We start from the raw sequence: 13,129 nt of genomic DNA on the forward strand, positions 1-13,129 counted from the left end.
CAGCATTCACATACACTGGTGTTCAGCACAGCGCATGTTGTAGGTGCCGGATTAAGAAACCTGTTTGAGAATATGGTCCAGATCGGATGCTGCAACTAGCAAGTGCGGCAAGACCTCAGTAGGTGGCGGGGTGCAGACCTGCTTCCATGTGCGGCCTGTTGGTCTAGGGGTATGATTCCTGCTTTGGGTGCAGGAGGTCCCGGGTTCAAATCCCGGACAGGCCCTACTTTTCACTTTCGCGACAACCAAGCACTACGATAAACTGGCGAGTCTCTGAAAGTAAGCCATGCAACAGGACAAACTGCATGTCGGGCCACCGGCCCATCAGACTCTCAGGTGCGTCTTGTGGAAAGCAATCTACGTGCCAGGATTAAGCCGTCTTCGCTTACTTATATCTATACGTAAAGACTGGCACGTACAACGATTCTATTAGTTTCCCAGGAACTAGTACATCGCATGCAAGTTTGTTAAATGCATGCGCATGCAGCACACAAAAGGGTGAGATGTCTTTCCTGCTGGGAGAAACAGCTGAGGTCGTCTTCTCGCAGTTGAATCCCTTACGTCCCGTTATTAATCCTAGTAGCAAAAGCATAAGCATTTGCAGCGTTGCCCATTCACGTGTGGACTGCAATTAACAATTTGCATTACATGATCGTAGCTAAAATTCTGCATATACAATTCCAACTACCGGCTCGTACTCATTTCTAGAAACGATCGCAAAACACAGCGTCAGGTTCCACCGAGACTCGAACTCGGATCGCTGGATTCAAAGTCCAGAGTGCTAACCATTACACCATGGAACCGGATGCCTGTAGCGGTCTTAAATTCAGTAGCATCATGTAATTAAGCAGATAAGATGCGATGTTATTACATGTAGCGTCCTCAGGAAGTGTTTGCGTGGCAAATGAACCAACCAAGTAGGCTGGAAGTGGAAGGAGCACCTTCGAATGTAGCGAGAATTCTTGCCAGTATTCGTACATGAAGTGATGTCGAAGGCTCAGGTAATCAAAATCGCGGAACAGCCACTTTCGTATGGTGGATGCTTTGTGCTGGAAGCAGCCTAGCTATGAAAACAGCTATGGACACAGAGTACCGTCGAAAACTGCGTGCTGACACAGAACGCTACGTAGTGGGCGGATAGTGCGTGACACGATAACATTTGCACTTCACACGGTCGAAATTCTGTCACACAACTCAAGCAGCTGTTTCAGCATTCACATACACTGGTGTTCAGCACAGCGCATGTTGTAGGTGCCGGATTAAGAAACCTGTTTGAGAATATGGTCCAGATCGGATGCTGCAACTAGCAAGTGCGGCAAGACCTCAGTAGGTGGCGGGGTGCAGACCTGCTTCCATGTGCGGCCTGTTGGTCTAGGGGTATGATTCCTGCTTTGGGTGCAGGAGGTCCCGGGTTCAAATCCCGGACAGGCCCTACTTTTCACTTTCGCGACAACCAAGCACTACGATAAACTGGCGAGTCTCTGAAAGTAAGCCATGCAACAGGACAAACTGCATGTCGGGCCACCGGCCCATCAGACTCTCAGGTGCGTCTTGTGGAAAGCAATCTACGTGCCAGGATTAAGCCGTCTTCGCTTACTTATATCTATACGTAAAGACTGGCACGTACAACGATTCTATTAGTTTCCCAGGAACTAGTACATCGCATGCAAGTTTGTTAAATGCATGCGCATGCAGCACACAAAAGGGTGAGATGTCTTTCCTGCTGGGAGAAACAGCTGAGGTCGTCTTCTCGCAGTTGAATCCCTTACGTCCCGTTATTAATCCTAGTAGCAAAAGCATAAGCATTTGCAGCGTTGCCCATTCACGTGTGGACTGCAATTAACAATTTGCATTACATGATCGTAGCTAAAATTCTGCATATACAATTCCAACTACCGGCTCGTACTCATTTATAGAAACGATCGCAAAACACAGCGTCAGGTTCCACCGAGACTCGAACTCGGATCGCTGGATTCAAAGTCCAGAGTGCTAACCATTACACCATGGAACCGGATGCCTGTAGCGGTCTTAAATTCAGTAGCATCATGTAATTAAGCAGATAAGATGCGATGTTATTACATGTAGCGTCCTCAGGAAGTGTTTGCGTGGCAAATGAACCAACCAAGTAGGCTGGAAGTGGAAGGAGCACCTTCGAATGTAGCGAGAATTCTTGCCAGTATTCGTACATGAAGTGATGTCGAAGGCTCAGGTAATCAAAATCGCGGAACAGCCACTTTCGTATGGTGGATGCTTTGTGCTGGAAGCAGCCTAGCTATGAAAACAGCTATGGACACAGAGTACCGTCGAAAACTGCGTGCTGACACAGAACGCTACGTAGTGGGCGGATAGTGCGTGACACGATAACATTTGCACTTCACACGGTCGAAATTCTGTCACACAACTCAAGCAGCTGTTTCAGCATTCACATACACTGGTGTTCAGCACAGCGCATGTTGTAGGTGCCGGATTAAGAAACCTGTTTGAGAATATGGTCCAGATCGGATGCTGCAACTAGCAAGTGCGGCAAGACCTCAGTAGGTGGCGGGGTGCAGACCTGCTTCCATGTGCGGCCTGTTGGTCTAGGGGTATGATTCCTGCTTTGGGTGCAGGAGGTCCCGGGTTCAAATCCCGGACAGGCCCTACTTTTCACTTTCGCGACAACCAAGCACTACGATAAACTGGCGAGTCTCTGAAAGTAAGCCATGCAACAGGACAAACTGCATGTCGGGCCACCGGCCCATCAGACTCTCAGGTGCGTCTTGTGGAAAGCAATCTACGTGCCAGGATTAAGCCGTCTTCGCTTACTTATATCTATACGTAAAGACTGGCACGTACAACGATTCTATTAGTTTCCCAGGAACTAGTACATCGCATGCAAGTTTGTTAAATGCATGCGCATGCAGCACACAAAAGGGTGAGATGTCTTTCCTGCTGGGAGAAACAGCTGAGGTCGTCTTCTCGCAGTTGAATCCCTTACGTCCCGTTATTAATCCTAGTAGCAAAAGCATAAGCATTTGCAGCGTTGCCCATTCACGTGTGGACTGCAATTAACAATTTGCATTACATGATCGTAGCTAAAATTCTGCATATACAATTCCAACTACCGGCTCGTACTCATTTATAGAAACGATCGCAAAACACAGCGTCAGGTTCCACCGAGACTCGAACTCGGATCGCTGGATTCAAAGTCCAGAGTGCTAACCATTACACCATGGAACCGGATGCCTGTAGCGGTCTTAAATTCAGTAGCATCATGTAATTAAGCAGATAAGATGCGATGTTATTACATGTAGCGTCCTCAGGAAGTGTTTGCGTGGCAAATGAACCAACCAAGTAGGCTGGAAGTGGAAGGAGCACCTTCGAATGTAGCGAGAATTCTTGCCAGTATTCGTACATGAAGTGATGTCGAAGGCTCAGGTAATCAAAATCGCGGAACAGCCACTTTCGTATGGTGGATGCTTTGTGCTGGAAGCAGCCTAGCTATGAAAACAGCTATGGACACAGAGTACCGTCGAAAACTGCGTGCTGACACAGAACGCTACGTAGTGGGCGGATAGTGCGTGACACGATAACATTTGCACTTCACACGGTCGAAATTCTGTCACACAACTCAAGCAGCTGTTTCAGCATTCACATACACTGGTGTTCAGCACAGCGCATGTTGTAGGTGCCGGATTAAGAAACCTGTTTGAGAATATGGTCCAGATCGGATGCTGCAACTAGCAAGTGCGGCAAGACCTCAGTAGGTGGCGGGGTGCAGACCTGCTTCCATGTGCGGCCTGTTGGTCTAGGGGTATGATTCCTGCTTTGGGTGCAGGAGGTCCCGGGTTCAAATCCCGGACAGGCCCTACTTTTCACTTTCGCGACAACCAAGCACTACGATAAACTGGCGAGTCTCTGAAAGTAAGCCATGCAACAGGACAAACTGCATGTCGGGCCACCGGCCCATCAGACTCTCAGGTGCGTCTTGTGGAAAGCAATCTACGTGCCAGGATTAAGCCGTCTTCGCTTACTTATATCTATACGTAAAGACTGGCACGTACAACGATTCTATTAGTTTCCCAGGAACTAGTACATCGCATGCAAGTTTGTTAAATGCATGCGCATGCAGCACACAAAAGGGTGAGATGTCTTTCCTGCTGGGAGAAACAGCTGAGGTCGTCTTCTCGCAGTTGAATCCCTTACGTCCCGTTATTAATCCTAGTAGCAAAAGCATAAGCATTTGCAGCGTTGCCCATTCACGTGTGGACTGCAATTAACAATTTGCATTACATGATCGTAGCTAAAATTCTGCATATACAATTCCAACTACCGGCTCGTACTCATTTATAGAAACGATCGCAAAACACAGCGTCAGGTTCCACCGAGACTCGAACTCGGATCGCTGGATTCAAAGTCCAGAGTGCTAACCATTACACCATGGAACCGAATGCCTGCAGCGGTCTTCAATTCAGTAGCATCATGTAATTAAGCAGATAAGATGCGATGTTATTACATGTAGCGTCCTCAGGAAGTGTTTGCGTGGCAAATGAACCAACCAAGTAGGCTGGAAGTGGAAGGAGCACCTTCGAATGTAGCGAGAATTCTTGCCAGTATTCGTACATGAAGTGATGTCGAAGGCTCAGGTAATCAAAATCGCGGAACAGCCACTTTCGTATGGTGGATGCTTTGTGCTGGAAGCAGCCTAGCTATGAAAACAGCTATGGACACAGAGTACCGTCGAAAACTGCGTGCTGACACAGAACGCTACGTAGTGGGCGGATAGTGCGTGACACGATAACATTTGCACTTCACACGGTCGAAATTCTGTCACACAACTCAAGCAGCTGTTTCAGCATTCACATACACTGGTGTTCAGCACAGCGCATGTTGTAGGTGCCGGATTAAGAAACCTGTTTGAGAATATGGTCCAGATCGGATGCTGCAACTAGCAAGTGCGGCAAGACCTCAGTAGGTGGCGGGGTGCAGACCTGCTTCCATGTGCGGCCTGTTGGTCTAGGGGTATGATTCCTGCTTTGGGTGCAGGAGGTCCCGGGTTCAAATCCCGGACAGGCCCTACTTTTCACTTTCGCGACAACCAAGCACTACGATAAACTGGCGAGTCTCTGAAAGTAAGCCATGCAACAGGACAAACTGCATGTCGGGCCACCGGCCCATCAGACTCTCAGGTGCGTCTTGTGGAAAGCAATCTACGTGCCAGGATTAAGCCGTCTTCGCTTACTTATATCTATACGTAAAGACTGGCACGTACAACGATTCTATTAGTTTCCCAGGAACTAGTACATCGCATGCAAGTTTGTTAAATGCATGCGCATGCAGCACACAAAAGGGTGAGATGTCTTTCCTGCTGGGAGAAACAGCTGAGGTCGTCTTCTCGCAGTTGAATCCCTTACGTCCCGTTATTAATCCTAGTAGCAAAAGCATAAGCATTTGCAGCGTTGCCCATTCACGTGTGGACTGCAATTAACAATTTGCATTACATGATCGTAGCTAAAATTCTGCATATACAATTCCAACTACCGGCTCGTACTCATTTATAGAAACGATCGCAAAACACAGCGTCAGGTTCCACCGAGACTCGAACTCGGATCGCTGGATTCAAAGTCCAGAGTGCTAACCATTACACCATGGAACCGGATGCCTGTAGCGGTCTTAAATTCAGTAGCATCATGTAATTAAGCAGATAAGATGCGATGTTATTACATGTAGCGTCCTCAGGAAGTGTTTGCGTGGCAAATGAACCAACCAAGTAGGCTGGAAGTGGAAGGAGCACCTTCGAATGTAGCGAGAATTCTTGCCAGTATTCGTACATGAAGTGATGTCGAAGGCTCAGGTAATCAAAATCGCGGAACAGCCACTTTCGTATGGTGGATGCTTTGTGCTGGAAGCAGCCTAGCTATGAAAACAGCTATGGACACAGAGTACCGTCGAAAACTGCGTGCTGACACAGAACGCTACGTAGTGGGCGGATAGTGCGTGACACGATAACATTTGCACTTCACACGGTCGAAATTCTGTCACACAACTCAAGCAGCTGTTTCAGCATTCACATACACTGGTGTTCAGCACAGCGCATGTTGTAGGTGCCGGATTAAGAAACCTGTTTGAGAATATGGTCCAGATCGGATGCTGCAACTAGCAAGTGCGGCAAGACCTCAGTAGGTGGCGGGGTGCAGACCTGCTTCCATGTGCGGCCTGTTGGTCTAGGGGTATGATTCCTGCTTTGGGTGCAGGAGGTCCCGGGTTCAAATCCCGGACAGGCCCTACTTTTCACTTTCGCGACAACCAAGCACTACGATAAACTGGCGAGTCTCTGAAAGTAAGCCATGCAACAGGACAAACTGCATGTCGGGCCACCGGCCCATCAGACTCTCAGGTGCGTCTTGTGGAAAGCAATCTACGTGCCAGGATTAAGCCGTCTTCGCTTACTTATATCTATACGTAAAGACTGGCACGTACAACGATTCTATTAGTTTCCCAGGAACTAGTACATCGCATGCAAGTTTGTTAAATGCATGCGCATGCAGCACACAAAAGGGTGAGATGTCTTTCCTGCTGGGAGAAACAGCTGAGGTCGTCTTCTCGCAGTTGAATCCCTTACGTCCCGTTATTAATCCTAGTAGCAAAAGCATAAGCATTTGCAGCGTTGCCCATTCACGTGTGGACTGCAATTAACAATTTGCATTACATGATCGTAGCTAAAATTCTGCATATACAATTCCAACTACCGGCTCGTACTCATTTATAGAAACGATCGCAAAACACAGCGTCAGGTTCCACCGAGACTCGAACTCGGATCGCTGGATTCAAAGTCCAGAGTGCTAACCATTACACCATGGAACCGAATGCCTGCAGCGGTCTTCAATTCAGTAGCATCATGTAATTAAGCAGATAAGATGCGATGTTATTACATGTAGCGTCCTCAGGAAGTGTTTGCGTGGCAAATGAACCAACCAAGTAGGCTGGAAGTGGAAGGAGCACCTTCGAATGTAGCGAGAATTCTTGCCAGTATTCGTACATGAAGTGATGTCGAAGGCTCAGGTAATCAAAATCGCGGAACAGCCACTTTCGTATGGTGGATGCTTTGTGCTGGAAGCAGCCGAGCTATGAAAACAGCTATGGACACAGAGTACCGTCGAAAACTGCGTGCTGACACAGAACGCTACGTAGTGGGCGGATAGTGCGTGACACGATAACATTTGCACTTCACACGGTCGAAATTCTGTCACACAACTCAAGCAGCTGTTTCAGCATTCACATACACTGGTGTTCAGCACAGCGCATGTTGTAGGTGCCGGATTAAGAAACCTGTTTGAGAATATGGTCCAGATCGGATGCTGCAACTAGCAAGTGCGGCAAGACCTCAGTAGGTGGCGGGGTGCAGACCTGCTTCCATGTGCGGCCTGTTGGTCTAGGGGTATGATTCCTGCTTTGGGTGCAGGAGGTCCCGGGTTCAAATCCCGGACAGGCCCTACTTTTCACTTTCGCGACAACCAAGCACTACGATAAACTGGCGAGTCTCTGAAAGTAAGCCATGCAACAGGACAAACTGCATGTCGGGCCACCGGCCCATCAGACTCTCAGGTGCGTCTTGTGGAAAGCAATCTACGTGCCAGGATTAAGCCGTCTTCGCTTACTTATATCTATACGTAAAGACTGGCACGTACAACGATTCTATTAGTTTCCCAGGAACTAGTACATCGCATGCAAGTTTGTTAAATGCATGCGCATGCAGCACACAAAAGGGTGAGATGTCTTTCCTGCTGGGAGAAACAGCTGAGGTCGTCTTCTCGCAGTTGAATCCCTTACGTCCCGTTATTAATCCTAGTAGCAAAAGCATAAGCATTTGCAGCGTTGCCCATTCACGTGTGGACTGCAATTAACAATTTGCATTACATGATCGTAGCTAAAATTCTGCATATACAATTCCAACTACCGGCTCGTACTCATTTCTAGAAACGATCGCAAAACACAGCGTCAGGTTCCACCGAGACTCGAACTCGGATCGCTGGATTCAAAGTCCAGAGTGCTAACCATTACACCATGGAACCGAATGCCTGCAGCGGTCTTCAATTCAGTAGCATCATGTAATTAAGCAGATAAGATGCGATGTTATTACATGTAGCGTCCTCAGGAAGTGTTTGCGTGGCAAATGAACCAACCAAGTAGGCTGGAAGTGGAAGGAGCACCTTCGAATGTAGCGAGAATTCTTGCCAGTATTCGTACATGAAGTGATGTCGAAGGCTCAGGTAATCAAAATCGCGGAACAGCCACTTTCGTATGGTGGATGCTTTGTGCTGGAAGCAGCCTAGCTATGAAAACAGCTATGGACACAGAGTACCGTCGAAAACTGCGTGCTGACACAGAACGCTACGTAGTGGGCGGATAGTGCGTGACACGATAACATTTGCACTTCACACGGTCGAAATTCTGTCACACAACTCAAGCAGCTGTTTCAGCATTCACATACACTGGTGTTCAGCACAGCGCATGTTGTAGGTGCCGGATTAAGAAACCTGTTTGAGAATATGGTCCAGATCGGATGCTGCAACTAGCAAGTGCGGCAAGACCTCAGTAGGTGGCGGGGTGCAGACCTGCTTCCATGTGCGGCCTGTTGGTCTAGGGGTATGATTCCTGCTTTGGGTGCAGGAGGTCCCGGGTTCAAATCCCGGACAGGCCCTACTTTTCACTTTCGCGACAACCAAGCACTACGATAAACTGGCGAGTCTCTGAAAGTAAGCCATGCAACAGGACAAACTGCATGTCGGGCCACCGGCCCATCAGACTCTCAGGTGCGTCTTGTGGAAAGCAATCTACGTGCCAGGATTAAGCCGTCTTCGCTTACTTATATCTATACGTAAAGACTGGCACGTACAACGATTCTATTAGTTTCCCAGGAACTAGTACATCGCATGCAAGTTTGTTAAATGCATGCGCATGCAGCACACAAAAGGGTGAGATGTCTTTCCTGCTGGGAGAAACAGCTGAGGTCGTCTTCTCGCAGTTGAATCCCTTACGTCCCGTTATTAATCCTAGTAGCAAAAGCATAAGCATTTGCAGCGTTGCCCATTCACGTGTGGACTGCAATTAACAATTTGCATTACATGATCGTAGCTAAAATTCTGCATATACAATTCCAACTACCGGCTCGTACTCATTTCTAGAAACGATCGCAAAACACAGCGTCAGGTTCCACCGAGACTCGAACTCGGATCGCTGGATTCAAAGTCCAGAGTGCTAACCATTACACCATGGAACCGAATGCCTGCAGCGGTCTTCAATTCAGTAGCATCATGTAATTAAGCAGATAAGATGCGATGTTATTACATGTAGCGTCCTCAGGAAGTGTTTGCGTGGCAAATGAACCAACCAAGTAGGCTGGAAGTGGAAGGAGCACCTTCGAATGTAGCGAGAATTCTTGCCAGTATTCGTACATGAAGTGATGTCGAAGGCTCAGGTAATCAAAATCGCGGAACAGCCACTTTCGTATGGTGGATGCTTTGTGCTGGAAGCAGCCTAGCTATGAAAACAGCTATGGACACAGAGTACCGTCGAAAACTGCGTGCTGACACAGAACGCTACGTAGTGGGCGGATAGTGCGTGACACGATAACATTTGCACTTCACACGGTCGAAATTCTGTCACACAACTCAAGCAGCTGTTTCAGCATTCACATACACTGGTGTTCAGCACAGCGCATGTTGTAGGTGCCGGATTAAGAAACCTGTTTGAGAATATGGTCCAGATCGGATGCTGCAACTAGCAAGTGCGGCAAGACCTCAGTAGGTGGCGGGGTGCAGACCTGCTTCCATGTGCGGCCTGTTGGTCTAGGGGTATGATTCCTGCTTTGGGTGCAGGAGGTCCCGGGTTCAAATCCCGGACAGGCCCTACTTTTCACTTTCGCGACAACCAAGCACTACGATAAACTGGCGAGTCTCTGAAAGTAAGCCATGCAACAGGACAAACTGCATGTCGGGCCACCGGCCCATCAGACTCTCAGGTGCGTCTTGTGGAAAGCAATCTACGTGCCAGGATTAAGCCGTCTTCGCTTACTTATATCTATACGTAAAGACTGGCACGTACAACGATTCTATTAGTTTCCCAGGAACTAGTACATCGCATGCAAGTTTGTTAAATGCATGCGCATGCAGCACACAAAAGGGTGAGATGTCTTTCCTGCTGGGAGAAACAGCTGAGGTCGTCTTCTCGCAGTTGAATCCCTTACGTCCCGTTATTAATCCTAGTAGCAAAAGCATAAGCATTTGCAGCGTTGCCCATTCACGTGTGGACTGCAATTAACAATTTGCATTACATGATCGTAGCTAAAATTCTGCATATACAATTCCAACTACCGGCTCGTACTCATTTCTAGAAACGATCGCAAAACACAGCGTCAGGTTCCACCGAGACTCGAACTCGGATCGCTGGATTCAAAGTCCAGAGTGCTAACCATTACACCATGGAACCGGATGCCTGCAGCGGTCTTCAATTCAGTAGCATCATGTAATTAAGCAGATAAGATGCGATGTTATTACATGTAGCGTCCTCAGGAAGTGTTTGCGTGGCAAATGAACCAACCAAGTAGGCTGGAAGTGGAAGGAGCACCTTCGAATGTAGCGAGAATTCTTGCCAGTATTCGTACATGAAGTGATGTGGAAGGCTCAGGTAATCAAAATCGCGGAACAGCCACTTTCGTATGGTGGATGCTTTGTGCTGGAAGCAGCCTAGCTATGAAAACAGCTATGGACACAGAGTACCGTCGAAAACTGCGTGCTGACACAGAACGCTACGTAGTGGGCGGATAGTGCGTGACACGATAACATTTGCACTTCACACGGTCGAAATTCTGTCACACAACTCAAGCAGCTGTTTCAGCATTCACATACACTGGTGTTCAGCACAGCGCATGTTGTAGGTGCCGGATTAAGAAACCTGTTTGAGAATATGGTCCAGATCGGATGCTGCAACTAGCAAGTGCGGCAAGACCTCAGTAGGTGGCGGGGTGCAGACCTGCTTCCATGTGCGGCCTGTTGGTCTAGGGGTATGATTCCTGCTTTGGGTGCAGGAGGTCCCGGGTTCAAATCCCGGACAGGCCCTACTTTTCACTTTCGCGACAACCAAGCACTACGATAAACTGGCGAGTCTCTGAAAGTAAGCCATGCAACAGGACAAACTGCATGTCGGGCCACCGGCCCATCAGACTCTCAGGTGCGTCTTGTGGAAAGCAATCTACGTGCCAGGATTAAGCCGTCTTCGCTTACTTATATCTATACGTAAAGACTGGCACGTACAACGATTCTATTAGTTTCCCAGGAACTAGTACATCGCATGCAAGTTTGTTAAATGCATGCGCATGCAGCACACAAAAGGGTGAGATGTCTTTCCTGCTGGGAGAAACAGCTGAGGTCGTCTTCTCGCAGTTGAATCCCTTACGTCCCGTTATTAATCCTAGTAGCAAAAGCATAAGCATTTGCAGCGTTGCCCATTCACGTGTGGACTGCAATTAACAATTTGCATTACATGATCGTAGCTAAAATTCTGCATATACAATTCCAACTACCGGCTCGTACTCATTTCTAGAAACGATCGCAAAACACAGCGTCAGGTTCCACCGAGACTCGAACTCGGATCGCTGGATTCAAAGTCCAGAGTGCTAACCATTACACCATGGAACCGGATGCCTGTAGCGGTCTTAAATTCAGTAGCATCATGTAATTAAGCAGATAAGATGCGATGTTATTACATGTAGCGTCCTCAGGAAGTGTTTGCGTGGCAAATGAACCAACCAAGTAGGCTGGAAGTGGAAGGAGCACCTTCGAATGTAGCGAGAATTCTTGCCAGTATTCGTACATGAAGTGATGTCGAAGGCTCAGGTAATCAAAATCGCGGAACAGCCACTTTCGTATGGTGGATGCTTTGTGCTGGAAGCAGCCTAGCTATGAAAACAGCTATGGACACAGAGTACCGTCGAAAACTGCGTGCTGACACAGAACGCTACGTAGTGGGCGGATAGTGCGTGACACGATAACATTTGCACTTCACACGGTCGAAATTCTGTCACACAACTCAAGCAGCTGTTTCAGCATTCACATACACTGGTGTTCAGCACAGCGCATGTTGTAGGTGCCGGATTAAGAAACCTGTTTGAGAATATGGTCCAGATCGGATGCTGCAACTAGCAAGTGCGGCAAGACCTCAGTAGGTGGCGGGGTGCAGACCTGCTTCCATGTGCGGCCTGTTGGTCTAGGGGTATGATTCCTGCTTTGGGTGCAGGAGGTCCCGGGTTCAAATCCCGGACAGGCCCTACTTTTCACTTTCGCGACAACCAAGCACTACGATAAACTGGCGAGTCTCTGAAAGTAAGCCATGCAACAGGACAAACTGCATGTCGGGCCACCGGCCCATCAGACTCTCAGGTGCGTCTTGTGGAAAGCAATCTACGTGCCAGGATTAAGCCGTCTTCGCTTACTTATATCTATACGTAAAGACTGGCACGTACAACGATTCTATTAGTTTCCCAGGAACTAGTACATCGCATGCAAGTTTGTTAAATGCATGCGAATGCAGCACACAAAAGGGTGAGATGTCTTTCCTGCTGGGAGAAACAGCTGAGGTCGTCTTCTCGCAGTTGAATCCCTTACGTCCCGTTATTAATCCTAGTAGCAAAAGCATAAGCATTTGCAGCGTTGCCCATTCACGTGTGGACTGCAATTAACAATTTGCATTACATGATCGTAGCTAAAATTCTGCATATACAATTCCAACTACCGGCTCGTACTCATTTCTAGAAACGATCGCAAAACACAGCGTCAGGTTCCACCGAGACTCGAACTCGGATCGCTGGATTCAAAGTCCAGAGTGCTAACCATTACACCATGGAACCGGATGCCTGCAGCGGTCTTCAATTCAGTAGCATCATGTAATTAAGCAGATAAGATGCGATGTTATTACATGTAGCGTCCTCTGGAAGTGTTTGCGTGGCAAATGAACCAACCAAGTAGGCTGGAAGTGGAAGGAGCACCTTCGAATGTAGCGAGAATTCTTGCCAGTATTCGTACATGAAGTGATGTCGAAGGCTCAGGTAATCAAAATCGCGGAACAGCCACTTTCGTATGGTGGATGCTTTGTG

The 13,129-nt window shown here is 48.0% G+C and overlaps 22 non-coding genes across 22 annotated transcripts; 11 read left to right on the plus strand and 11 right to left on the minus strand.

Moving 5' to 3' along the window:
- Positions 1-152: 152 nt before the first annotated feature.
- Trnap-ugg (transfer RNA proline (anticodon UGG)) lies at positions 153-224 on the plus strand. The gene has a single exon. It is a non-coding gene; the product is annotated as a tRNA-Pro (tRNA).
- Positions 225-731: 507 nt separating this feature from the next.
- Trnaq-uug (transfer RNA glutamine (anticodon UUG)) lies at positions 732-803 on the minus strand. The gene has a single exon. It is a non-coding gene; the product is annotated as a tRNA-Gln (tRNA).
- Positions 804-1,360: 557 nt separating this feature from the next.
- Trnap-ugg (transfer RNA proline (anticodon UGG)) lies at positions 1,361-1,432 on the plus strand. Its single transcript has one exon. It is a non-coding gene; the product is annotated as a tRNA-Pro (tRNA).
- A 507-nt stretch (positions 1,433-1,939) lies between these two features.
- On the minus strand, positions 1,940-2,011 carry Trnaq-uug (transfer RNA glutamine (anticodon UUG)). The gene has a single exon. It is a non-coding gene; the product is annotated as a tRNA-Gln (tRNA).
- Positions 2,012-2,568: 557 nt separating this feature from the next.
- On the plus strand, positions 2,569-2,640 carry Trnap-ugg (transfer RNA proline (anticodon UGG)). Its single transcript has one exon. It is a non-coding gene; the product is annotated as a tRNA-Pro (tRNA).
- Positions 2,641-3,147: 507 nt separating this feature from the next.
- Positions 3,148-3,219, minus strand: Trnaq-uug (transfer RNA glutamine (anticodon UUG)). The gene has a single exon. It is a non-coding gene; the product is annotated as a tRNA-Gln (tRNA).
- Positions 3,220-3,776: 557 nt separating this feature from the next.
- Positions 3,777-3,848, plus strand: Trnap-ugg (transfer RNA proline (anticodon UGG)). The gene has a single exon. It is a non-coding gene; the product is annotated as a tRNA-Pro (tRNA).
- Positions 3,849-4,355: 507 nt separating this feature from the next.
- On the minus strand, positions 4,356-4,427 carry Trnaq-uug (transfer RNA glutamine (anticodon UUG)). The gene has a single exon. It is a non-coding gene; the product is annotated as a tRNA-Gln (tRNA).
- A 557-nt stretch (positions 4,428-4,984) lies between these two features.
- Trnap-ugg (transfer RNA proline (anticodon UGG)) lies at positions 4,985-5,056 on the plus strand. Its single transcript has one exon. It is a non-coding gene; the product is annotated as a tRNA-Pro (tRNA).
- A 507-nt stretch (positions 5,057-5,563) lies between these two features.
- On the minus strand, positions 5,564-5,635 carry Trnaq-uug (transfer RNA glutamine (anticodon UUG)). Its single transcript has one exon. It is a non-coding gene; the product is annotated as a tRNA-Gln (tRNA).
- Positions 5,636-6,192: 557 nt separating this feature from the next.
- Trnap-ugg (transfer RNA proline (anticodon UGG)) lies at positions 6,193-6,264 on the plus strand. Its single transcript has one exon. It is a non-coding gene; the product is annotated as a tRNA-Pro (tRNA).
- A 507-nt stretch (positions 6,265-6,771) lies between these two features.
- Positions 6,772-6,843, minus strand: Trnaq-uug (transfer RNA glutamine (anticodon UUG)). The gene has a single exon. It is a non-coding gene; the product is annotated as a tRNA-Gln (tRNA).
- Positions 6,844-7,400: 557 nt separating this feature from the next.
- On the plus strand, positions 7,401-7,472 carry Trnap-ugg (transfer RNA proline (anticodon UGG)). Its single transcript has one exon. It is a non-coding gene; the product is annotated as a tRNA-Pro (tRNA).
- A 507-nt stretch (positions 7,473-7,979) lies between these two features.
- Positions 7,980-8,051, minus strand: Trnaq-uug (transfer RNA glutamine (anticodon UUG)). Its single transcript has one exon. It is a non-coding gene; the product is annotated as a tRNA-Gln (tRNA).
- A 557-nt stretch (positions 8,052-8,608) lies between these two features.
- Trnap-ugg (transfer RNA proline (anticodon UGG)) lies at positions 8,609-8,680 on the plus strand. The gene has a single exon. It is a non-coding gene; the product is annotated as a tRNA-Pro (tRNA).
- Positions 8,681-9,187: 507 nt separating this feature from the next.
- On the minus strand, positions 9,188-9,259 carry Trnaq-uug (transfer RNA glutamine (anticodon UUG)). The gene has a single exon. It is a non-coding gene; the product is annotated as a tRNA-Gln (tRNA).
- Positions 9,260-9,816: 557 nt separating this feature from the next.
- Trnap-ugg (transfer RNA proline (anticodon UGG)) lies at positions 9,817-9,888 on the plus strand. The gene has a single exon. It is a non-coding gene; the product is annotated as a tRNA-Pro (tRNA).
- Positions 9,889-10,395: 507 nt separating this feature from the next.
- Trnaq-uug (transfer RNA glutamine (anticodon UUG)) lies at positions 10,396-10,467 on the minus strand. The gene has a single exon. It is a non-coding gene; the product is annotated as a tRNA-Gln (tRNA).
- A 557-nt stretch (positions 10,468-11,024) lies between these two features.
- On the plus strand, positions 11,025-11,096 carry Trnap-ugg (transfer RNA proline (anticodon UGG)). Its single transcript has one exon. It is a non-coding gene; the product is annotated as a tRNA-Pro (tRNA).
- Positions 11,097-11,603: 507 nt separating this feature from the next.
- Positions 11,604-11,675, minus strand: Trnaq-uug (transfer RNA glutamine (anticodon UUG)). The gene has a single exon. It is a non-coding gene; the product is annotated as a tRNA-Gln (tRNA).
- A 557-nt stretch (positions 11,676-12,232) lies between these two features.
- On the plus strand, positions 12,233-12,304 carry Trnap-ugg (transfer RNA proline (anticodon UGG)). Its single transcript has one exon. It is a non-coding gene; the product is annotated as a tRNA-Pro (tRNA).
- Positions 12,305-12,811: 507 nt separating this feature from the next.
- Trnaq-uug (transfer RNA glutamine (anticodon UUG)) lies at positions 12,812-12,883 on the minus strand. Its single transcript has one exon. It is a non-coding gene; the product is annotated as a tRNA-Gln (tRNA).
- Between the last annotated feature and the right edge of the window lie 246 nt (positions 12,884-13,129).

The sequence above is a fragment of the Schistocerca nitens genome, chromosome 2 (assembly GCF_023898315.1).
Source record: "Schistocerca nitens isolate TAMUIC-IGC-003100 chromosome 2, iqSchNite1.1, whole genome shotgun sequence".
Taxonomy (NCBI): Eukaryota; Metazoa; Arthropoda; class Insecta; order Orthoptera; family Acrididae; genus Schistocerca; species Schistocerca nitens.